The 24,667-nt window shown below is 46.2% G+C and overlaps 1 protein-coding gene across 11 annotated transcripts in view; it reads right to left on the bottom strand.

Annotated features, from left to right (window-relative positions):
• The window catches only part of ZFAND2B (zinc finger AN1-type containing 2B), a 164,698-nt gene extending 142,680 nt beyond the window's left edge, over window positions 1-22,018 (bottom strand). For 2 of the 11 annotated variants that reach the window (XM_085650158.1, XM_085650156.1), the window contains exon 1: window positions 21,622-21,835. The gene's annotated coding sequence lies outside the window, so the exon portion shown is untranslated. Of the gene's footprint in view, window positions 1-21,131; window positions 21,513-21,621; window positions 21,851-21,981 lie in introns of those variants that run through there. The other 9 variants (XM_085650161.1, XM_085650166.1, XM_085650162.1 and 6 more) reach the window with 9 other exon arrangements.
• Between the last annotated feature and the right edge of the window lie 2,649 nt (window positions 22,019-24,667).

Here is a 24,667-nt window from a genome sequence, read left to right as displayed (position 1 = left end):
GTTACCCAGAATGCACCAACAGGTAACACCACAGTCTTAGGGAGAAAATGCGACGTTTAGAAAAACTAATGAAAAGTGAACAGAGCAAGTGGTGGGAGGGCAAGTCCCTCCAAAGATATTTGGATGTAGGCAGGATCCCGCGCGGTTTAAGGATTTTAATAGCGCCAAGCTAGGAGACCCCAGACCCCACAATGATGAGTGGGCAGAGACCAACTTACAGTCCTCCACAAAATTAGTAATGATATTGGTAAAATACGCAGGGGTTGACAGTCTAAAATTACAAGAGCAAATCAACTTAATGAAGAAATTAACAAGATGAATCAAAGGGGTGACGAAATAAAATTACGAGACGACTTGAACAAATGATTGCGAAAAGAAGAAAAATAAATAAAAATCCAGGAACGCAAAACATTTAAGTTTCACAGAACAGAGCAGATTATGAATGTGGCCGCATCTTCACTTCCTCAAAGAAATATGACTCCTTAAAAATGTCTAAAGACAACGGAACATACACAGCCAGAAACAAATCTAATGCTGGCACTAACAGCAAAATGTTAATCAACATGATTGATTTCTGCTTAAATAACAAACAATTTTTTTTATTTCCAAGTGCCTTGTATAAACAACTACGTGCGGTAGCAATGGGGGCCAGCTTCTCTCCCCCATCTACACCTGCCTCCATATGGGCTGGTGGGAGGAGCTGGTCCTACAAAAAAAAAAATCATGGGACTGTACTACAAAACAATGTAAAATTATGGTTAAGATTATATTGACGACTTTTTTTTTTTTTTTTTTTATCTGGCAAGGGACAGTGCAAGAGGCAGAAAAATGTAACAGTCTAAACATTAATTACATCAATTTGGAATTTACAGCTCACATTAGTTCAGACACTAACATATCAAGATGTTGCGGTGTACATCAGAGAAGGAAAAATTGAGACCAGGGCACATTGAAAACCTAAAGCGGGCAACCGTGTTGCACGCAACAAGTGCCCACCCACAACCTCATACAGAGTATCCCCTATGGGGAGATGATTAGACTGAACCGAATATGTAGCAATCCTCAAGACCCGACAAGAGCACAGCAAGCTAGTAAAGGAAGATTTTTAGAGAGGGGGTACTAAAAAACAAAGATGCATTGAGGCAGCAATTACAACAAGTATGAAATTGTAGAGGGCAGAGCTACTTACACCTAAGAAGCCCCAAATACCCACTGTAACATCAGCCAGTAGTAAAAACAAATTGTGCAACTCGGGGAAGACCTTCAGATTAATAATGGGTTACAGCAAACAGGAAAAAGATATACCACATCATTAAAAGGAGCAGGTCCCCTGTTACCAACTAAGTCAGCAACAAGTTACAGTAGAGCCCCATCTATGAGAGACGAGTTAGTACAAAACAACCCAGCAGATAAAACTTCTGTTAGCTGGACATTTCGCTCGTACAAAACCATTGAAATTCCCCCGTTATAGTTAGTTCAGCTACCTATAACTCGCACGCCCGCAATGCACTGCTGATGACGTCACATATCACTGGTAACATCATCCAGTGAATGTGTGTTTTTCTGAAAATTAAATAAGTTTTATATATGTATATCGCAAGGTCGATGGAAGAATAAATGGGTACATAAGTGTCTAAATGGATGATTTTTTTTAATGAACAATTGATTGCATAACTGACTGATTAAGAGTATATTAGTGAAGACATGGGTTAGTGAGTAATGTTTATATCTATATCAGTCTCTCACTTTGTGTATAAGTGGCTGCATGGGTTGGTGTGTACCTACATGAGTGTCTATATGGGTTATTACTTGGTTTTTTGCGTATCAGTACGAGTGTCTGAGTGTCTGTATGGTTCAGTGGGGGTATTACTTAGTGCATACATGAATGAGTGAGTCACTGTATGTGTTTAAGACAGTATGTGTGCAGGACTGTATGGGTGGATGCGTGTGTGAATGGGTGTGTTAGTGAGTGACTGTCTCAATAGTGTCTTTATTAGTAACTACATATATTTTAAACTAGTATATGTGAATATTGGTGTATATAAGTGAGTATATGTGAGAGTGAGATTAGAAGAGTTCCTGTATGAATAAGTATGTGTTTCTAGGAGTGATTGTTCAAAAGAGTACGTATGTGTAGGTTTCTGTAGAAGTATGTGGTGTGTGTATAACTGTATATGCAAGTAGATGGATGTTTGATTCTTTATTAGCATGAGTGACTGTGTGTCAGTAACTATGGATGAGTGGCGGTGTGTAACTGGATGTATACAAGGATGATGTCATGAGTGATGTCATTTGAGATGTCATGAGTGATGTCACGGTACATGTCATGAGTGATGTAATATGTGACGTCATCAGCAGTGCATTGCGGGCGCACGAGTTATAGTTAGTTCAGCTAACTATAACGGGGGAATTTCAATGGTCTTGTACGAGTGAAAAGTCCAGCTAACTATAACGCCCCTGAAACCTATGGTTTTTTCAGCGAATTTCTAAGGTATTTTTAAATGCTAATTCCAAACTATAACGCGCCTAAAACCTATGGTTTTTTAAGTGAATTTCAATGTTTTTTTAAATGCTAATTTCTAACTTTAGCATGCCTGAAACCTATGGTTTTTTCAGTTAATTTCTATGGTGTTTTAAATGCTAGTTTCTAACTATGCCTACCGAGATAGGACATGTGAAGAAAGAAGAAAAAACGCACAGAAAAAAAATAAGAAATGCAGAAAGAAGCAACAGAAGTCCTCAAAGACGAAGAAAAGTGCAGGAAGAAGGAAGACGTGCAGAAAAACAAACAGAGGAGCAGAAAGAAGCCTTGCTGCAAAATCATCCTATACCCTCAACTTTTTCAGACGGGTACTGGTGGTAACTGACTGACTAACCAGTCCTAGAGCCAGTGCTATGCTAAAAGACACTTTGAATACAGTGAAAACACCTACATACACTAGGGAACACTATGTGTTGGGGTATCCTTGTGATTAGCATGACCTCCTCTGTAAGCCCCTAGTATATAGTAGGGCAGGGGGATTAAAACTACCTCTTAAAAACGCGCCACGGGGTGCGTTTGCACACTGATGAAGGGGGGGGGGGCTGAGGTGATATGTGTGCAAACACGCCCTGTGGGCGTTTTAAGTTGGTGGATGAAGTCCCCTTGAATCCTGAGGGTCCCTGGGGGCCAGCTAACCCACCAGGTATGTCCACTAAGCGCCACAGAGCTGCGTTGCAGAGAGGTGTAAAAAGGGGCACGGCCTCGGACCACTTCTCTGCAACACAGCGCAGTGACGCTTACTGGAAGCACTTTGTAGGCTAGTTGGCCCCCTGGAGCCCTCAGGATTGAAGGGGAATTTCCCCAACTTAAAACACGCCACCTCAGGCCCCATCCCCTCCCTTTACCACGGTGTAAACACGCCCTGTGGCCATTTTAAATTGGGAAAAATGAGTTTATTTGAATCCGGAGGGTCCCAAGGGTCCAATTAGCCCACTAGGTACCTCCAGTAAGCGCCAGAGCTGCGTTGCAGAGAGGTGTTCAGAGGCCACGCCCCTTTTTACAACTTTTTAGCTAGCTGCTCCTGACCCCCCTCCCACCTTCCCTCCATGGTCTGTGTATATGCCATCACAGTCTCACTGTTGCTCTCCATGGTGTGTCTTGATTCTAGTGCCCATCCTTCCTGACCTCCATGGTCATCTTGCTGCTCCTGACCCAACTCCTGGCCCCCAGCCCTCTGTTTCCATGTGCAGACCCCTATTCCCTCACTCCTGGCTTGTCTGTTCCATTGTAATGCCCCTGATCCGACCCTCCTGCTCTTTATGGTCTGTTATGCTGCAGCTTTCTCTCCTGTCTGTCCATTATGGTCAGCTAGCTACCATTGCCTCTTTCCCTTCTGTTCAGTTGTCCATGTGCATGATTCTGTCCCCTCCCTATTGCTTTCTATGGATTGTTGTGCTGCACTCCCGTCCCGCATGCCCTCTGTGGTGTATTGTGCTGCTGCAAACCCTGATGCCTGCCCTGTAGGGTCAGTTTGGTGCACCTCTCCATGTCCCTCCTGTTCTCTGTTATCCAAGTCCATGTCCCTACCCCAATTCCTCCTGCCTTCCATGATCCATGTATCATAATTGCGAACATTTTGAACTTGAAAAAAACTGGGGTATTGATTTTCCCCTTTGAGTTACATTGAAAAAGAGGAGATTATAGACAGGAGACAGACCAAATAAAGCTCATTTGAGCTTAAAAACATTGGACGTTTCCTGGCTGAATCGGGTCTGTTGGCATGTATGGTTGTACTACCACTGCCTCTTCCTTCTGCCAACAATGGTCTATTATATTGCCATAGCCTCTCTTGCCAGTCCTGTATTGTTGGTTTGTTGCCCCTGCCCCCCTTTCCACTGCCCTCCATAGTCTGTTGTGCTGCCACTGCCCTTCCTGCCTGCCCAGTGTGGTCAAATTGTCGTCTCTGCACTCTCCTACCTGCCTTCAATTTTCAGAGTCAGTACCCCTGGCTTCTGCCTCTCAACAGTATCCTAATGAACAACTAGATTGCTAACATTCTATATTTATAACAAAAGTGTGGAACGCCTGAAGTCATCTTGATGTAATTAAAACTGCAATAACTAGAGCATTTCCTTTAGAAATTACATATATGAGAGGGTCTTATTTGCATCAAAATTATGGTTAGTGCTCTAAAAAACAAAAATGAGGACATATTTTCTGAGTTTTCAAATAGCGACAAAGCACTTTTAAATTATTTGTTATCTTTATGTTTTTTTATGCAGTTGACCACTTGATTAAATGTTGCACTTAGGGGAGAGGATGTGGTGTTATTTCCAGAGCTGCAGACTTTGCAACTGGGGAACCAGGTTGGAGTTTCTGCTTCAGCTCAACATTCTGTGATTCTGGTCAAATCACTTAGTCTCCCCATGTCTACAACCAAAATGAATTGGTCCTTGTGTGATGTAACCAATGCTCATGTAAAAGCACTCCAATACCTGACAAGTCTGCACTATATAAAACTGCAAAAACACAAAAAATAAGTTTTTGCACACTTCTGTCATTGGGCTACATGTGGGCTACACCTGGGTGATATTTGTGCAGCATTTGGGCTCTTTTGAGAAGTCACTCAAAATGAGCCCTAATTTTTCTTTCTTCAGCACTAATCATAATTTCTTTGGTAAAATGAACCCCCTCATTGTGTTCCTTTTTAAATTAAATGTTTTAAGTGTTACCAGTTTATTCCAATCAAGATGGCTTCAGGTGTGCCATACTTTTGTCATAATGAAGACAGTAAGCGCTCTAGTTGTTTTTAAGAACACTCTGGGACATTCTGTCATTGGGCTACACTTGGGCTACATCTGGGTGATATTTGTGCTACATTTGGGCTCTTGTCTCTGGTGGCCATCTTGGGAGATTTATTTGTTATGAAGTTTCCTAATTTCCTAATTTACTGCGGTCTCCTCAGTAGGAAATACTTTCAGTTTTTTACTTTGGTTCCATCAAGAAGGCATTCAGATGTGTCACACATTTGCCATAAATTCTGAATGTTAGCACTCTAGTTGCTCATTAGATCACTGTAGTAGAGCTACTGCTCACCAGGAAGTCTGCTGCTGATATTGAAAGTGCATGTTTCAGTCTGCATGTCAGAATTTTTTTAATGAAATAGAAGAGGATTTGAGAAGTCAAAATGTGCCCTAATTTTTTCTTTCTGCAGCACTAATCTTATTTTCTATGGCAAAATGAACCCCCTCATTTTGTTCCTTTGCAAATTAAATGTTTTAAGTGTTACCACTTTATTGCAATCAAGATGGCTTCAGGTGTGCAATACGTTTGTCATAAGTAGGACTGTTAGCGCTCTAGTGGTTCTTTAGAGCACTCTGGGAAGCTGCAGTAGAACACAAAGGAATCCACTGACAGTCTCTGCCCTTGTTGGATGTACATGTTTTACTGAGAATGTCAGACTTCATTCTCACATGACTGAGAAATATAATGTGAATTTACAGACAATATGCTCTCATTTTAGCTTCTAGATCACCTTCCAAACCTCTGTGGGAAAAGCATGAGAAAATAGTTCTCTCAAACATGATTCATGATATCCCAGCAGAAGGCTTTTTCACATGGTAAAATCACCTTAGAACACACCACAATTCCTAAAATGAGTATGGTACCATCAGCAAATGATTTATAATGTAACTAAAGTCTTAAAACCTTCTATTAACTGCAATTCTTTTTAATGAGGTGCTATCATGTATATTGGTCCCAAGATGGCTGCCAACACTTCTTGGATGAAGTGCTGACAGCCAATCAGATCTCACGATGAGATGTGGTTATGCTCCGCCCAGATATATATGTGATTTTATTTTTGTTTCTCAGGAACTACTGAACAGATTTACACCATTTAACCAAAAGGCTCGACTCTGAACCAAGGGCTACCTTTTTGCCAAATTTGGTGTAATTTTGTTCAGCAGTTCGGGCTGTTGCTGCGACTAAAGGTTCCTATGGAAAATTGCATGAGGAAAACACGTTTTGGGACCCCCTTTTTTCCTCGGCCCCCGCTTGATGAATCACCCCGAGAGTTTCAGGATAAGAGCGGACCGGAGCTGGCCAAAAGTTTTGAAAATTTCACGAAGATTCGTCAACCGGCGCCAAAGTTATTGGGAATAGAATGTTGCGGATTTACTATGGAAAATAGGTCCTAACTATAACTACCTACTGGCGACCGCCAGTAGGTATTATATATATATATATATATATATATATATTATTAACACTCCGTAGATGGGCAGCAACAAAGTCCTCGCCACTTCCCCACCATACACGGACCATCACGATAAGTGCAATTATTTTATTCTGTGCAGTATGCCGCCATAACGTTTCGGCTCCTCCGAGCCTTGATCACATGACAATGTGAACCAGTTAGACCACATCTTATAAAGTGACAGTGCAAAATTTGAAACAGACCATGTGACTAGATTGCCAATGGAAATCAAAGACATACTATAGCATGGTAGAACGTTAAATAATCGTCAAGTTGAAACAAGCATTGGCATAGCCAATAGGTCTCGCCTTTGGGACCTTATAAGTGTTTAGTTATCCAGCACAATATCCTTGGTGCAACAACATCAAGTGTTGCATGTCTAAACACTTATAAGGTCCCAAAGGCGAGACCTATTGGCTATGCCAATGCTTGTTTTCAATCTGAATGAATGAGTGTGGGAGTCCAGTGCAGTGGTCTAACGGACGTTCTGTAGAGGAATGGCGGTTAGTAGCATCTGCATTCAGTGCATTCTTGGTCTGAAGTGAACAAATAGCAATCAAAAGGCTACCTCCAAAGAGTGTTACTTTTATTTACTTTCAGTAAAAACCAGGACGAATATCTGGACCATCTCTCAGCCGCAGTGAAGGTTCCTGGCAAATAATATGTGAGCCCGTAGCTCAGACATGAAGATGAACAGACTAAAATTGTATATCGGATAATTAAATATTAATTATTTAACAGCTTTATACAGTGACGAACATCATATGTTATGAGAGCGCTTAAAGATCTGCAGTGAGACAACGGTCATGTGGATAACACAATAATGCAAATTAGATGCTCAATGGAACAATCAGACCTGATAATAGCTACAACATAGCGAGTTAGGGAGAAGGAGGAAGACAGCAATGAGAACTCGAAAGAAGAGCAGAATGGAAGATAATGCTGAAGAGGGCAAAGAAAGAGGAGTGCGATAGAAGAGGATGAGAATAAAGTGAGCACTAGAGAGCAGAACAACAAGATAGAGGGAATGAATGGCTAGTAGAGGGAGAGAGGGAAGGAGGTGAGCTAGAACAGAACAACGAGAGGGAAGGATGGTGGCTGGGGGAAATGAGAGAGTGGAAAAGGGAATTAAAAGAGAGTGAGTTGGGGATTAAACAGGAAGCATAGCGAGGTGCAAGGACATATTAGTGCGAGATGTTGAAAAGAGGAGGAGGCAGTGCTGTAACACATATGCATGGTGGGGGGCCTGTGCCTCCCATATCTCATGGATATTTATTGGCATTAATGGGTGTTGAGCCTCCTGCGCCACCGGAGCTGCAGGGGTCTAGGTTACGTCCCTGGGAGAGGCAGGAGTAGAGGAAGTATTGGAGGGGAGTAAGAGCAGAGGAGAAAGTGAAAAGGGGGACGGGGAGAGAGAACGGAGAGGACGTGGGGTGGTGTGAGGAGTAAGTGGGAAGTTGAGAAAGAAGGCAGGGTATATTTAGAGGTAGAAGGGAGGGAGCGTGCCCAGAGGAGGAAAAGTTTGGTAGAGGAGGTGTAGCAATCGCCAGTAGTCTCACCCCCGAATGTGCCCCTTGTCAGGAAAAGACCGGGAGTGTTTCCGCGTTTTCCCGATGTCAGGGTTTCCCGAACTACAACTCCCTGCATGCACTGGGGCGCACCCGAAGACTCTGTCTACATAAGCACTTCCGCGGGAAGCAGAAGGTGCTTGTCAATCCTAGAGCTTGTGTATGTTTGAGGCGGAAGGTGCTCCCCGCCGGATTCCAGCGAGAAGCATTTCTGCAGCCATTCCTGTGACGGGCCGAGTCCCGCGTTCCCGTGGAAGCCAGCCAGATTCAGCGACGAGTGAGAGACGCCAAGGTATTTGGGAAGGCAGAAACTCCTGCATCTCTGGTGAGCCACGAGTGTTGCTTCGTCAACAAAACTTTATTGAAACTGTGAGAGACATTGGTATATCCCGGATTAACTGTTCCCCTTTACCTGGACATGGCGGGGACTGAGTAACGAAGACACGGACACTGAGTGCCTCGTTGCCGTCCTGCCTTGTATCTGGAAAAGTATCCTCGAAATCCCGAGGAAGGGATTACCTTTTGTTTATTTCGAAACTTACTTTTCGCTGTGACTGTGCACTTACGGAGGGCTCACGCATGGACCCATTCAGTCACTGACTAGCGGGGGTGAGAGAGTATCACTTTCCGAGGACCTAGTTCCAAATTGTGACCTTGTAAGTAGGGGACTGTGGAGTACCCCAGGAAGGGGTGTTTACGGCGAAAGGCAGTCAAGGGGGTGCCGAAGTGAGTGTTACGCAAGAAGAAAGGTAATTCCAAGACACCTCTTTTAGGGCGGGTAGGCGTAGGTCCTGTGCCTTCACTACATTATAGGAGAGAAGTCTTCTGTTTACCAGTTCTCTCTCTCTCTCGTCCCATGTCTGCAGGTACATATCTTCCAAGAGGAGATTACATCCCAGACCTTCATCCTGGAGAGTTCCTATCCCTGGCCTCATCTTTTTTATGTTATCCACTTCCCTTTTTCCCACAGGCCTGATCTCACGCAGTTAGGTTACCTTCCACTGCTGGGGGATTAGGTTTTTGGGTGTCAGGGACCTTCTCATCTATCGTCTCTGCTGGATTCTACTTTGCAGGTTAGTGGCAGGTTATTGGCTTGGGCGCCACTGACAACCTGGCAGACCTGACAGGAGGAGAGTAAGTGCCGAGGAGCGAGAACAAACAGCTGGAGAGAAAACAGAGGGAAAGAGCGAGAAGTAGATAAAGGATGAGAAATGTGTGGTGGAAGTGAGGTTAGAACAGGAGTAGAGGAGAACAAGCATTGGTCGCGCGGCTGTGAAATTAACGCCGCGCGACCATGAAAGTGAGCCACACAGGGAGGGGGTGAGTGCTAAAGCAACACAGGGAAGGCTGGCATACGGTGAGCACTTTCGCGGCCGCTTTGATGTTCTCAGTGGCCGCACGGCTCACTGAGAACATAAAAGCGGCCGCGAAAGTGATCAGCAGGCTGACAAATGGTGCGCGCGCCCGGCGCACATGCACTGGAGTTGGCGGCCTGAAAAGCACTCGTTTGCACTTCCAAATCCCGCTTTCTAAAGCTCTCGCCAGAGCAGTGCTAAAGCGCTGGCTCAGGCGAGACCTAAAAATTACAATCAATGTTCATAATACCAATACTTGGCTATTAAATGTGTAAACATTCGCATTACATGTGCAAAATACGCATATGTGCAAAAACATCGCTGTAAACAATCATACGATTACAAGGCTATAAACCTGAATGGATAAATTGTGTGTGTGTGTGAATGCATATATCAGTGGCTGTATTGACGAGTGACTATAAGTGAGTGGATGTGTGTGTGTGTGTGTGTGTGGACCTATGAATCAGTGAGTGGGTATGTGCTAACTAGTATTGGTTTATCTATGGTTTCGAAAATAGTAGTCTGCATTTTAAAGTGTGTGTTTGAAAGGTTATGTTAGGGTGTGAGGAGGTGCATCAGATATTAAGTAGACGATGCCAACAGTGATGCCATTTGAGATGTCACTGACCATGCCATGAGTGATGTAATATGTGACGTCATCAGCAGTGCATTGCAGCCTAACTAAAACTGGGTATTTTTTTCCCAGAAAATATCTAAGGATTTTTTAAATGCTTATTCCCAACTATAACGTCCCAGAAACCTGTGTTTTTCCCCCAGTGAATTTCTAAGGGTTTTTAAACGATAATTTCCAACTATGCCCACATAGGTAGAACAAGTACAGAAAGAGGAAGAAGCAAGCAAGAAAAATGCAGAAAGAGGCAACAGAAGTCCAGAAGGAGGATGAAAGATGAAGAAAGTGCAGAAGGAAGCAACAGAGGTGCAGAAGAGGCCTACTTTGACTGTCCCTTTCCACAGACTCATACAAAGTAGCCTAATCACGAATCCTTCTCCCAAGATGTCTTAAACCTCACTTTTCTCTTTAAGGTTCACTATTCATCAACCACTCAGAATGTTAAGCAAACCAAATATAAAACAACAACCCTAACCGTATCACTGTTGTAAGTGTCACCAAGTTTGTGAAGGTATGCATGCGTCTGAGTTTACCTAGTGACATGTTACAAAATAATAAACAAATTCTTTAATACCTGTGTTTCAAACAGCATACTCTGTAAATTTGTGTACAAAAAGGTGTACATATTTCTTTGTTCTCATAATACAGGGCACATGGGTATTAAATTGTATATTTGAGGGGCTCTATAATACCCATATACATAAGACATGTCTGTCTGTGCAACTTTATGACAGAGCAGAACTGAGAAAATGTGTCCTATAGGAGAAGCGACCCGCTTTTTAAGCTACCATTTTAAGATGCAGAACACATGTGAGAATACATGTAAAAGTAGACATATCTCAGTCGCGAGAACACGCACACATTTAAGCTTGACACAGTTCACTTCCCATTTGAATACAGAAAGAGTAAACATTTTGCAAAAACATGTAAGAGAAGTACACAGAGGCAAGTGAACTGCAAAAATAGTGAAGAAGGGTGCAAAAGAGGCAAGAGAACTGCTTAAAGCAGCAACAGAGGCGTAGAAAAAAGCAAGAGAACTGCAGAAAGAGTCAAGAGGGATGCAGACATTTGCAAGAAAGGTGCACAAAGAAGCAAGAGAGGCGCAGAAAGAAAGAATCAAGAGGTGCAGATGTGCAAGGCTGATTTAGAAGAGAATAAGGAAGGTACAGAGGTGTGTGCTTTGAGTCGAAAGAAAAGTAGTAAAACATTTTGAAAATATGAAGAAAGTGGGAAAAGTTCAGGAGAAGAAACAGTCAAAACACGTGTCTTGCCTGCAAGAAACTTTCAATTCAAATCACTTTATTCGATTAATAAAATATCAATCATAAAAGTACAAAAATGCATCACAAGTTGATAATCAAAGAGACCAGAAAAATTCATATCAGCAAATGGTCAGTTTTCTTGTTCTCATAGATGGATGTAGAAAGAGAGCAGAACTAAAAACGAGGCTAAAGATAGATCAAGCCATGGATAATACATACATAAAAACCACATAGCAGTATAATTAAAAACCCATCCAGAACAAGAGAGCTCGGTAGACAAAGCTCACAACAGTTTATTAAGCTAATTTTCCCTTGACGAGCCTTTGCCTTATCCTCCAAGCATGTCCTAAAAACTTTGCTGTACCACTGGTAACACTTGGGATTAGCGTCTCATAAGTTAAAATGCGTAAGGCCACCCGATGGGATGAACAGCCCAAATTAGAACAAACTGGTTTTAGCCACCTGGACCTCACTTGGCTGTATGCCCTACAAGCAAAGATAAAATGTGCTGTAGATTCCGTAGGGCAGGCACAGCCCGGACAGCCCTCATTATTTCCCGAATGGCCGCTCCAACCATTCTGGAAATCTCGGAGAGGGAGTGTGCCATACCTGAATTTCAGGTAGAGCACTCTGTCCCCCGGGGACTCAATGAGGTCAAGGAAGGGTTCCAATCTTAGGGTGGGCTTAACATCCAAGAATCTCTCCGACAGAATGCCATTATGATTATTATTGGTCATGGCGGAAATCCAGTCCCAGTAAAGCCTTTTCACTAGGAGGTTTGGGCGGGGGCATCTGGCTCTCCCAAGCCTGGTCCAGACCAATTTCGACCACTAATTTCTTCAAGTTGGACACCCAACCAACCTTATGGCCTGCGCCCAAACTTATCAGTTCTTTTAGACCAGATGCATAATGGCATAGGTCAGAAGATCTCATAAGCCGGGTCCAGTATAACAGAGGGCGCAGCCTCGCCACTTCATTAATTGGGTGTCTCCCAAGGTCGTAACGGAGAGGGGTGGATGGGGGGAGCGAGACTAGGTCACGAAAAAATTTGTTTTCTGATTTTACTAATTCAGAGAGATTATCGAACCCCCAGAGTTCCGCCCCGTATAGGCACCCAGGCAAAGCCTTACCCTCATATACTTTAATGGCTGGGGCTACAGGTCGACTATAGGAGAGTCTCTGGTGCCTCGCTATGGCCCCGGAAATCAGTTTGTGGTTCAGGACCATTTTGGTCAGATGGGGGGACCATTTTAGTTTATTGTTCATCCTTACCCCAAGATAATCAAAGGCCTCTACTAACTCCAGCGGGCTGTCATTCAAGTTAAAATTTGTTTCTGAAACTTTTAGATGGAGCCAAAGCCATTAGCTTGGTTTTAGCTATGTTGATAACCAAGCCTCTGGCTACACAGAACGAGGTGAAGCGATCAAGAAGTTTTTGCAGGCCCATAGGGCTCTTGGAGACTAGGAGGGTGTCGTCCGCAAATAATAGAGTTGGTATTTTTTCCCCGCACAGGGTTGGGGCATCGGCCGCGTCCTCACTCAAATGGTCCGCCACCCCATTTATATAGAGAGAGAACAGGGTCGGCGCCAAAACGCAACCCTGACGTACTCCTCTCTGGACAACTATTTTCTCGGTTAGCTGGCCCTGCCCCCCCCACCTTACTCTGGCGAAGTTATCTTCATGCAGGCGTTTAACAAGAGACAAGATCAAGGGAGGAATTCCTAGATCGAGCAAGACTTGCCAGAGCTTGGAGCGGGGGACCAGATCGAAGGCTGTTTTTAAGTCTATAAAGGCCAAATACAGGCTACCCTTCTCGATGGTTACAGTTTTCCAATGGATCAGGCAGAGTCTAAATACCTGATCCATTGTGCCAACACCACATCTAAATCCAGCCTGGAAGTGGGACAAAACACCCTCCTCATCCATCCATCCCTTCATCCGTGTTAAGAGGACCCTGTCAACTATTTTTTGGATGACATCGATCAAACTAATCGGTCTGTAATTGGCAGGATCCTCTCTATCCCCCTTCTTGTAGATGGTCACCACCTCAGCCCCTTTCCATGATTCGGGTACAGGGTGGCCAATTACTATGAGGTTTAGGGATCTACAGATAAATTGTGCCCAAAGGTTTCTCTCGTGGATCATGAGATCACCCGGGAGGCCGTCGGGACCGGCTGCTTTACCGGGCGCAATTGAAGCAATAGCTGTGAGAACCTCATTGAGGCCAAAATGCTCGTTCACAGATGGGGCCAATGGGGGCTCTAATTCATGCCCTTGCTCGTGCGGGATGCACCCTGCATCACCCATGTATAATTTCTGAAAATGCTCGAACCAGTCTCGCCCCGAGATATGGTTCGGTAATGGATCAGCCCCCCTCCTTGTGCCAACATTAATAAGATCCCAAAATAATGTTGCGTCCTTCAGCTGGGCAGCAGATTTAAGTTCTTGCCAGTGAGCTTCTTCCCATGCTCGTTTGGCTAAAGCAATGGACCTATAGTATATTTTTCTTGCAGACAAGATGTTGCTCTGGACCTTGGTTTTTAGGGCTTTCGAGAGGTCCTGCCTCCGTGTTCTGCACTCGTTAGAGTACCATGGGTTTTCGCCCTTAGGGGGTGGGCGCTTACAGCCCCAAGATATTTTGGCCTGGAAGAACTCACTTACATTGTCCACAGTTGAGAGGTATATATCCTTAAACTCTGAGGAGTGCGTAGGAGAGGGGGGGGGGGGGGGGGAGTATCGGGAACGTCATTGAGTAATGAGATGTTATCATTAATGATCTTCCTAACGCCCTCCAATGACAGTTCGCTTTCAGCAACCTTATGCCATCTGAGGCGCCGATTGCAGTTGGAGGGGACAATTTCCCTCATCCGAGTGGTCTTAGTGCTGACAAGCTCGGTAGAAATAAGGGCAGGGTTACACAGAAAGTGCATGGACAGGGGATTGTGGTCACTTTCGCATCTTTGGACCACTTCCATGTCTATAAGGTCGCCCCAAGAACCGACATCCAGCAATATATAATCAATGCGCGAGGGCACCTTGGTTCTGGTGAAAGTAGGGGCTCCCATTAAATCAGATTTAGATCTGCCATTGGTCGCCCTCAAATTATGCTCTAGAGTCAGGGCATTGATTTGTATGGCTCTAGGAGACCATTTCTTTATTGGAGGGAGGCCTAGGCAGGGAATTTCCCACTTGGCATCTAGATCCCTTGTGCCCTGGATGTCCTCGTTGCAGAGTGGCTCAAAGGTACAATTTAGGTCTCCTGCGACGATTATGCCTGCTGCAGAGGAGATGGCCGTAAGCTCAGTATCCAAGGTTGATATAATGGGGCTTGCTTGTCCGCCCGGGGTTCCTCTGGCATATACATTAAAAATCTCCAGGCCAGCTTTGCAGTCTGGCCCAGTAATGGAAATATGGAGAATATCCTGGGAAGGAGTTGCAAGATTTCTAACAGACCAATTCAAGTGGATGTTGACCCAAGCAAGGAGTCCCCCCGAGGGCCTGCCTCTGGGTGAACTGCTGGCAGGGACGTGAAAGGTAGTATAGCCTGACCTATAAAGGGGGACTAGGCTCCATGTCTCCTGGAATAAAAGGATATCAAATTTGTTGATAAAATCATTCCAAAGGGGGTCGGCGAGATTTTTATCCAGACCCGCAATGTTCCAGGATAAAAGGTGCAGTGGTCTTGAACAATTAAGGGGAATGTCTTTATTTACATCCACCACCTCACATAAGACATTGGCTTCACTTGGTGGTTGAGGGGGAGCCAAAGTAACACTACTAGCCCCACCCGGATCCATGGGCAGAGAGTGAACTAAAACTGAGTTAACCACTTGATAGAGGCATTCCGAGACAGGAGAAGGGTTATCTAGATGGTTATAGGTCAGTCAATCAACCTGTCTGAGACCTGAATCACCGGACTCATGCAGGAATGACCAAGAAGGGGAGGAACGGATCTGGATCGAGGAAGACTCCGGCGGAGATGTCCTGAGTTCCAGTAATAGGAGGTTTTCTGCTAGGGAGGGATCGCTGAGTTCGATCTCAAGGCAGTCCGCCTGAGCATCTGCCCTTGAAATCCTATTTACTCTAAACAGATCGTCTCGAATAATGGATTTGCACCCCCTTACATAGCACAACCAATGAATGGCTTTATTGAGTAGTGAATCCCTACATTCATAACCCCCTTGGCTGGATAGTTTAGGAACGTTGGTCATGTACACCTTGGTCCTAATAGGTCGATGGAGCGGACGAGGGCCAAAGGTGGTTCTATAGGGGGGTGGTACAATGGGTGCTCGGGACAACGAGGATGTGATGTGGGTGTGGTGATCCATTGGCGTAGATCTAATTTCAGGTACCACAGTTCGAGGCTCACCTCTCGTGATGTCAGCATAAGATCCAGCCTTGTCATTAGTGGCCTTCTTCCTAGCAAGCCCCCTCGTTCTTTGATCTTGGGATGAGGTTGAACAAGTATTTAGAGTGTGGTTAGTGAGCCCCTGTGTATCCCTCCCAGTTGGTGCTGAGGCCTCCCGCGATGGGAAAGCGAGGGAGGTAGTAGTTGAAGAAACGTGACCCTGAGCTAGACTATCCAGTCTTGCGGTCAATAGTGCAACCATATCCTCCAACTTCTTAATCCTAACCAACAAAGCCGACTCAGAATGCCCTGTCTGTGTGCCGACGGCTGGCCTATCACTTGGAATTGATGCCATAGATTCCTCTGGGGCCGCTATAGTGGTAGTGCTAGTGTGTGGAGCAAGTGGAGAGAATCTATTTGAGCATAGGATGGGAGTGAAAGTGGGAGATACCTGGGCTTGTTGCTGCACCAGCCCTGGTTCTAATGGAGGGGATAGAGGACTTGGCAGAACGGCGTCCACAAGGTGATCGTGTGTAACCGATGAGGGAGCTAGCGTGGACTTGTTGCTGCTAGACTGGTTAAGAAACATTGTGGGGATGGTTTTCCTGCGTGATTTATTACACATTTTGCCATCCCTCTGATCCACGTTTCCTATATCTTTTTGAATGTCTTCACCAAGTGCCTCCTCACAGTCGTTAACGATTCCCTCGATTCTCTCCAGGACACAGTTAAGACCAGCATGCAGATTCTTTTTAGCTTTCCCTTTTTTTATGCCAGCGACACCGCCTCCCTCCATGACTTTCCTCTTCCCCATAATCGACCCGCACAAATGTATTACAAGCTGGTATGATGCACAAGAAAAATAAAATATAAAATAAAACGAAAATTGCTAAAAGTTTAAATACATAAAACCAAGTCCTCGCGAGGTGTGAAATAATTAGCGCTCAAGACAATATGCGCGTGTGGCAACAAAGGGCTAAGACCTACTGCAGACCTAATATGATGGTACAGGTAACCTGAAATACAGCCAATAAGCCCCACCAAGATTCAGAGTCAAAGCACTGCAGTGGTAACAGTTCTCACTGGCCAAAGTACCTGTATCCGAGCACGTGAGAGAAGGGGAATGTTAGGGAGGGGGCCCAGCCCGGCCTCATCCGGCCCCTGACGACCACAGACGGCCCGCCCTCTGCCCGGGCTCGTCCCGCGACGCGGGGGCTGCGACGGTCTTTTGAGCGCCTCGTGGCGCGAACAGGGAGTCTGTGGGTCCGGTGCGCTTAGGCTGCTGGGGGATGTAGTTCCTGCCCTGTCCCCGCTCTGCGGTCGCTGGTGTGAATGGCGGCGGCGGGGGACAGCGGTTCGGCAGCGCTGGTACGAGCTGATGGTGGCAGTGACAGGTATCTCCTCACAATGACCGGAAAAGCGCACGGTCCCACTCCGTCGAGGCAGCGACGGTCTTTTGAGCGCCTCGTGGCGCGAACAGGGCGTCTGTGGGTCCGGTGCGCTTAGGCTGCTGTGGGGATGTGGTTCCTGCCCTGTCCCCGCTCTGCGGTCGCTGGTGTGAATGGCAGCGGCGGGGGACAGCGGTTCGGCAGCGCTGGTACTAGCTGATGGTGGCAGTGACAGGTAACTCCTCACAATGACCGGAAAAGCGCAAGGTAAGAGTTATTTTCCTGTTTGGCCCTACATGCAGCTTCTTTTGCCTGTGCTAGGCGTGTTTTTGCCTTAAGGCGGGCCGCAGAATATGCTTCAGTGGCTGCATTAACATTCTTCAGGGTTTTCCCATTCTTATCCCCACTTCGATCTCTGTATGTCAGTGTTTTTCTTCTTTTTTTTTTTTGATTTAATTTGATTACCTCTCCCTACTGGGTATCTCACCCCCAGTCCTCCGTACCTGAACACCACATCAGCTGCCTCCAGAGAAACGGACCGGCACAGCACCACGAGATACCAGTGAAGATTTGCTGCGATCAAAATCCCCAAAGTCACCGCAGTCGAGCGTATGAAATCCTCGCACCGAAGCTGTTCAAAAATGCTCACCCTCCCCGATAGTGCGTCCGGCAGCCACCAGCCTCTTGGCGCTCTCGACACTCTTCGCAGCCTGCTTCGGGGGTCAGAAAGTCTCCCGTCCTGCCGTCATCCTCAGCAATAGCCCCGCAACGCCAAAACCTCTGAGCACACAGAACGCCAGCCAGGTAGGAATCGCCATTACTGGGGGGAGGAGTCAATAATTGGTTGCCACATTTACCCCAGTGGCCTGATGGTGGAACAGTTCACCTTGTTCTCCGTGTGAGGCTCAAAATGGTTTGAGTTGCTACAGATGTGTGAGTCCAGAGCCTGTATGTATTTACATGTATAAAGCGCGATGTAACCCTACGGGCATCCTGGCGCTGAGACACAGTAAAAAGAGAAGGTAAAAAGCAAGCTGCAGAAACTAAGCCGGCAGGCTGGTTACACTCTGGGGAAAAGCTAAGTGTTAACTTTCTTTCGGAACCGCAGCAGATCCTGTACTTGCCTCAATTTCGGGGCGGGGGAACTTTTTCCATAAGCGGGCGGCTGCTACGCCGAACGCTCGTCCCCCCATTGTAGATCTCTTAATCCTCGGGATGATAGCCAGCGTTCTTCGGCAGCTAATTTGGCAATGTACAGGTGCATACCATCCAAACTTAAGCTGAAGCTGTTTGGGTCCAAGTCCGTGAAGCGCTTTAAAGGCAATACACAAGGACTTGAACAATATCCTTTGTCTCACCGGGAGCCAATGCAGCTCAGCTAATGCCGGAGACGTTGATGAACCACGAGTTCTCAATAAGACAAGCTTTGCTGCTGTCGCCTGAATACTCTGGAGCCGTGAGATCAAATAACTCGGGAAATCCAGTAGCAGAGCATTACAGTAATCCAGGTGGCGGAGGACAACACTCCTAACCACTGTGCCTCTAACCTGAGGAGGCAATAGTGGTAGTACCTTATGAAGTCCTCTGATGAGCGTATAGCAATTCCCGACTAATTTGTTTACATGCGATTCCAGGTTAAGCTTCTCATGAAAGCTGACCCCCAGATTGCATACCAAGCTCACGGGTACCAGAGGTGCATCTGTAGGGATAGGCCAGAAGTCAGATGGTAAAGTTGTCGGCACTCTAACCACCCCACAGTGCAAAATCTCTGTTTTATCATTATTAAATTGCCGCCCATTGTTTCTCAGCCATGACACCATTTCACACATACACTTTTGGAAGGTTTCTTGGGAGTCCGCATGGTCACCTTTCAAGGACACAATCAATTGAGTGTCATCAGCATAACTAACCACACTTATATTGTTGGCTTTGATGACATCCAACAGTGGACGCATGTAAACCTTTGGCTAACATTAAGAAATGTAGGGCAAGAGACCAGAAGTGGTCGATTTGTGGATTGATAGGGCACTATGCGTGTTCATGTAAGAAAATGGAGGGAAAAAGTACAGTGTGGGACCGATTCTCAGACCCAGTCTACCTCGGATGAAGATCAGTCTGGGGTGGATTCAATTGTGAAATATGTAGTAATAGGTACCCCTGGTACCTAGCATCTGAGGTGCTAAAGGGGGTCCTTCGGGGCTGCAGCAAAAATTGTGCAAACCGAAGGGACCCCTCCCCAAGCTCATGCACTGCAGGCTGCATGTCTTGGTGCAAACAAAAGTGAAAACACAAGATGGCACACAGCCTGGGTGCCATGTCTGCAGACACAGCATACAGTATAAGCAAGTCCCCCCTACAGCAAACCTTACAGGCAGGGTGCACTATACTGCATGTAACAACATTACTCCCTGAGCAGATATGCCCCTGTGCTGACCAGTTCCATTACTGTTGTTACAAGTGATCAGGGAAGACACCGGTGAAAACAAGTTCCTCAGCTGCATGATAGCTTCACTGAAAATAAAGAGGTTTGGTATCAAATATCTCATATTAATAAACCCGCACTGATGCCAGTGTTAGATTTAATATGCATGAAGTGGCGACTTTAGAGGTGCCCCCTTTAAATCTATCAGCTACAGGTGTGTTGTCTGAGAGGTTTTCTCCAGCCAGCTATCAGAGAATTTTCTGATGCCATAGGGATAGGGCCTTTGGTTTCAGAGGTCAGAAACAAAGTCTGCTTGGCCTGAGGGTGTTTAATCTCCCCCCCCCCCCCCCCGCGAATGACCTGCAGATGAGCATTCCAAGGCAGTGAAGTTTCAAAGACCTCACCGCCTTTTGTATGGCGGGATAACATGCACTGTGTAAGCTTTTTAAACATAAAAGTATTTCTCATGCAAAACATGCTTACTTTATCGTATTGATTCAGGTTATATAATTGGTTTGAATCGCCTTCTTGAGTATTCTGCATCATTTGTTGAATATTGTGTTTATATGCGGACGTCTAACATTCCTTTCTGATAAGCCTAAGGCGGCGCACCTTGGGATTGATAGAGCAAGCCCGTGACCACTAGAAAGGGAATACCTGGCCTCTTTGTACAATATACCACGTTTTGGTATACCATATAAAGAGCCAGCTTTCTACAGTATTCCATTTGCAGTCTCTGCACACAAGAATTCACACAATCAGTATTGGAACACACGCTTGGGTGCTACATACCACTTTCTCAATCAGTCACCCAGACTCCGCTAGTAATTCAGGCCGGCCAACTTCACACCACAAGTCTAACCGCCTGCCTGTACAGTATAACTGCCCATAAAACTGCAAAGACACAGGAAGATTATCATGTTGAAATGCACTGCCTTCCGTTTAAGCATAAAAATGCCAGTTCACAGATGGTAACTTTGTAAACACTCTTAAACTTAAGCGGACTCATGTCTACCACCGACATTCATTTCAGACCACTGAACTGCACCATTAATCTTAGAGACGCAAAGATAACATGATCAGAGTATTAAATGCATTACATTCCAGTATGACACTGGTCCTCTCGTCCCTCCCGCCCGAGCCCCCACTCCACAGAGCCCCTGGCTGAAGACCCTCGTCCGCGCCCTGGCTGCAGAGCTCGGGTCCCCTGCGCAGGGTGTGGATACAGTGCGGCGGCGCTTCAGGACACTGCAGGGCCATGGGGTGGCGACTGGTGGGATCCCAACACCCTGGCCGATCTGTATAGGGAGCGCCTCCGGGGGTCTCTGAACCCCCACTTCAGGAGAAGACCAAGTCACACAGCCCCCACCCCAAGGAAGAGGGCAGGACCCAGCACCGCCACTCCCCTGGACTCACCAAGAGCGGTACTGCAGCCCGGGAGCGGAACACAAGGAAGGCCCCTTCCCGACCGGACCGAGGGTGACAGGTCAGGCCTGACGTCAAATACAGGCGCAAATTCCCGCCCACACAAAACGAGGTCGCGGTGCACGCATTAAAGAACGTCTACACGGCCACCGCCATATTGGAGTGGGAAACAAGTGTCGCAGAGACTGCCGTCTTACGCATTGGTCGTGTCTACACTGACAAAACACCATACAAGAGTCCAGCTTGGGATAATACATTTAAACATCATGATTCTCCGTTAGAAGGGTAGACGTGTACCTGCTCCACCCTGACGTAGGCCCGGGATCAGGGAACGTTGCTAGGGGAGAGCGGTACAAGGGACAAAACACCACCACCAAAAGAGGAGTCGCGAGCATGACGTCGGTACAGCCCGGGCGTCTCGCGGCGGTTGATGGTGGCACAGAAACTGCCTTCTCTGCGGGGTAAGACAGAAGCTACTCACCGGAGTGGTTCCCGTTCACCGCCAGCCCCAGGGCTCACCGGAACGGAGAGGCAGCCGCACGGTAAACGGTCAACGTCCCTCTACTGACGTCATTAGAGCCTGTCACTCAAGGGAAGGCGGGATCTGCAGCAGCTCAGCGCTGAGCCAGGGTGATGTACTGCGTTTGCCAGAGACATCTTCAGCCAATAGACCGACTCCAAGCACGCCCCAAAGCGCGGCTCCGCTGCCTAGTCTCCAAGGCACAACAGCCAATCATCACCGGGACAGAGATCCCTCCATCCAATCCCAGCACAGACGTTTAGCGGCCAATTAAAGAGCACCATAAATTTCTTCTACTTCGCAGATTATGTTTCAACTCACCTGAGTGGCGGCAAGCTTGCGAGTCGGTTCATCCTCAGGTTGCCCCGCCTGTTGTAAAATTATGGGGAAAACAAATTAAAGTGCGTACTAATAGTAACCTCCGCTACGGTGGGTCTGAGTCTGTAGCCAGCAGGTGTCTCAGGGAGCTCCTTGTAGTCATGGGAACGCACAGAGCAGTAGCTATAGGTAAAGTGCATCCGCACGTTACGATTTTCTGAGGTAAAAATGGGCTTTTCTTATGTTTTTCGTCTCAAACTTCCAACATCCTTAAGCAATTCAATAGGGGAATTAAATTCCACCGTAGCTTTATACACTGAGGCCCGTCCTAGGTGTCAGAAATGCCTTTCGGCCTCAAAGGAGGGGGATGTTATCAGAGCCTCACGCGCTTGGTGTCCTGGGACTTGAAGTCCTGACTTTTGCAGAGACTACAGAGCCCATAATACACAGAAAAAAGCGGTCCCGAATAAGGTGCGCTAGCACGAGCGCTGTCAGTAGGCGCTATGACAGAGGCGCTTCAGTGCTAAAAATCTCTACAATCTAGCGCCAATTTCGTTAGTACTAAAACAGTGCCCCTCCATCCATTCAAGCAGGAGAAACGATCAGAATGACTGACGGGATTACCGTTTGATCACGGCACTTGGACACCCGGCACCTACATGGAGGCTTTCTTTCAGTTCAGTGCATTTTGGGGTTAGTATCTTTGGTTCAGTTCATTTAAACCTGTTAAAGTAAAGCTTACAAAATAGTTACTAAAAAGGAACACGGGCCAGAAATCCGGTACCTAAACCACTACACTGTTGTATACATGCCAACGTTTTGAAACAGTTAAGTACGATAATTGGGGTTAGAATTCGGGACAATGCATTGACTTCTAATGGAGCAGAGTCTATTTCAGTCGGAAGAAGCAGCAAAAATAAATCGGATTTTGAGTTAAAAGATCGGGGGTCTTCTCCCGCCAAAATAGAGTATTAGCATGTGTCTCCTGAATCTAGTAACCATAGTGACTGCGAAACAATCAAAACCGACCAACACATTGTTAATTCTACAGCGGTCCTGCAGGTTATTATCTTCTTCATTAGTGATTTCGGATGAACCACTACGTGTGTCTTCTGGGGACATTTGTGCAAGCTTCTGTCGGGGCCCAGGAGCACCAGAGGTTCTGGAGCCCTGGTGGTTCTTGGTTCTGGTTTCCCTGGCAGCGGTGACAGCAGAGGTTCTTGAGCCCTGGTGGTTTTTGGTTCTGGTTTCTCTGGCAGGAGTAAACACCAGAGACTCTGGAGCCCTGGCGGTTGTTGGTTCTGGTTTCCTTGGCAGCGGTGACACTGGAGGTTCTGGAGCCCTGGTGGTTCTGGTTTCCCTGGCAGCATCGACACCAGAGGTTCTGGACTCTGGTGGTTCTTGGTTCTGGTTTCCCTGGCAGCGGTGACAGCAGAGGTTCTGGAGCCCTAGAGGTTCTTGGTTCTAGTTTCCCTGGCAGTGGGGCCAGGTTCCGCTCCATGTCAGTTGGTGTCAAGAGTCTGGAGATCCTGGAAACAGCCTGTGAGGGAGTTGGTTGCAGCCACCATGACTTCAATGGCAGCTCTGGCAAAGGAGCACAGCGAGGTCCACAAGATAGGCAAAGTGGCCGCCCACGTACCAGACCTGGTGGTATATGGTGACCTTTCAGACAAGCTGCCTTACACCCAGAACTTTCATGGGGTGCTGCTGTTTGCAGATGTGTCAGGTATGATGCACATGGAGCAGGGGTCCAGATAAAAGTCTACCATTTCATTCCATGTTGTAAAAAAATGGTGTTCCCTGAAATAGGCATCCCTGTTACAAATAATTTTTAGCCGGTGTCAGTCTAGTTAGTTACACATCCATTAGGTTGTTCAATGAAAGCCCAGGACTGAAAACATGGAGCTAGGTGGTAACACAACTTGAGAAAGAATCAGTGATTTGAGGGACACATGAAAGAAAAGGGTGTTTTTCAGCATGTAGTGACTTTAGTGAGGGTCAGGTTGAAAGCACGGGCAACATCACTATACTAACAAGCCAAGGACAGAAACCTGCTAGCCCACAGCATCCATTCACCACAGCATAATTATGAACCGTGACTATCTCCCTGCACCGACAGGTGCGTGTTATACGTGCATGTAGTGGTTCAAGCACAACGCTATAAAGTTATAACCGCTTCCAGGACAAATCTTGTTATCATATTTTGATAGTTTTCTTGATAAGATTGGGTACTGTGTTGCTCACTAAGATTTTAGGGACTAAATGGTCTCCTCTATTTAGCTTTAAGAATCGCTTTACGATTCCTTGTTTTCCATAAAACTGTACCAAAGCTACTAAAATCTACCCCTCTCCCAAATAGAATCCTAAAAGGCAAAAATCCACCCCTAAGCATAGCTCAACTATCTTCCAGACTATCTAATCTGTTTTATGGTTTAAATTGTGTTTGGAAGTGTGTGTAGTACTTATTTTTGGTTGAAGTGCGTGAACAGTATTATTTAGTGGCCTTAGTTTTGGGGCTTACCTGCAGGGTTGAACTGGAGCTGCAAAGTGTATATTGGGCCAGTCTGCATCCATGGAAATTGTGAGCTGAAGAGCATTTCCCTTCCTCTCTGCGCACCAGTTTCTGCTTAATGGTTGGGCTGCAGCCACTTGAGCAGGCCTTCACACCTCCCCTTAAGTTTAAGGTCAC

Source organism: Triturus cristatus, chromosome 3_2 (assembly GCF_964204655.1).
Source record: "Triturus cristatus chromosome 3_2, aTriCri1.1, whole genome shotgun sequence".
In the NCBI taxonomy this organism is placed as follows: domain Eukaryota; kingdom Metazoa; phylum Chordata; class Amphibia; order Caudata; family Salamandridae; genus Triturus; species Triturus cristatus.
Note: the sequence above shows the minus strand (reverse complement) of the source record. Positions and strands in the feature narration are given on the sequence as shown.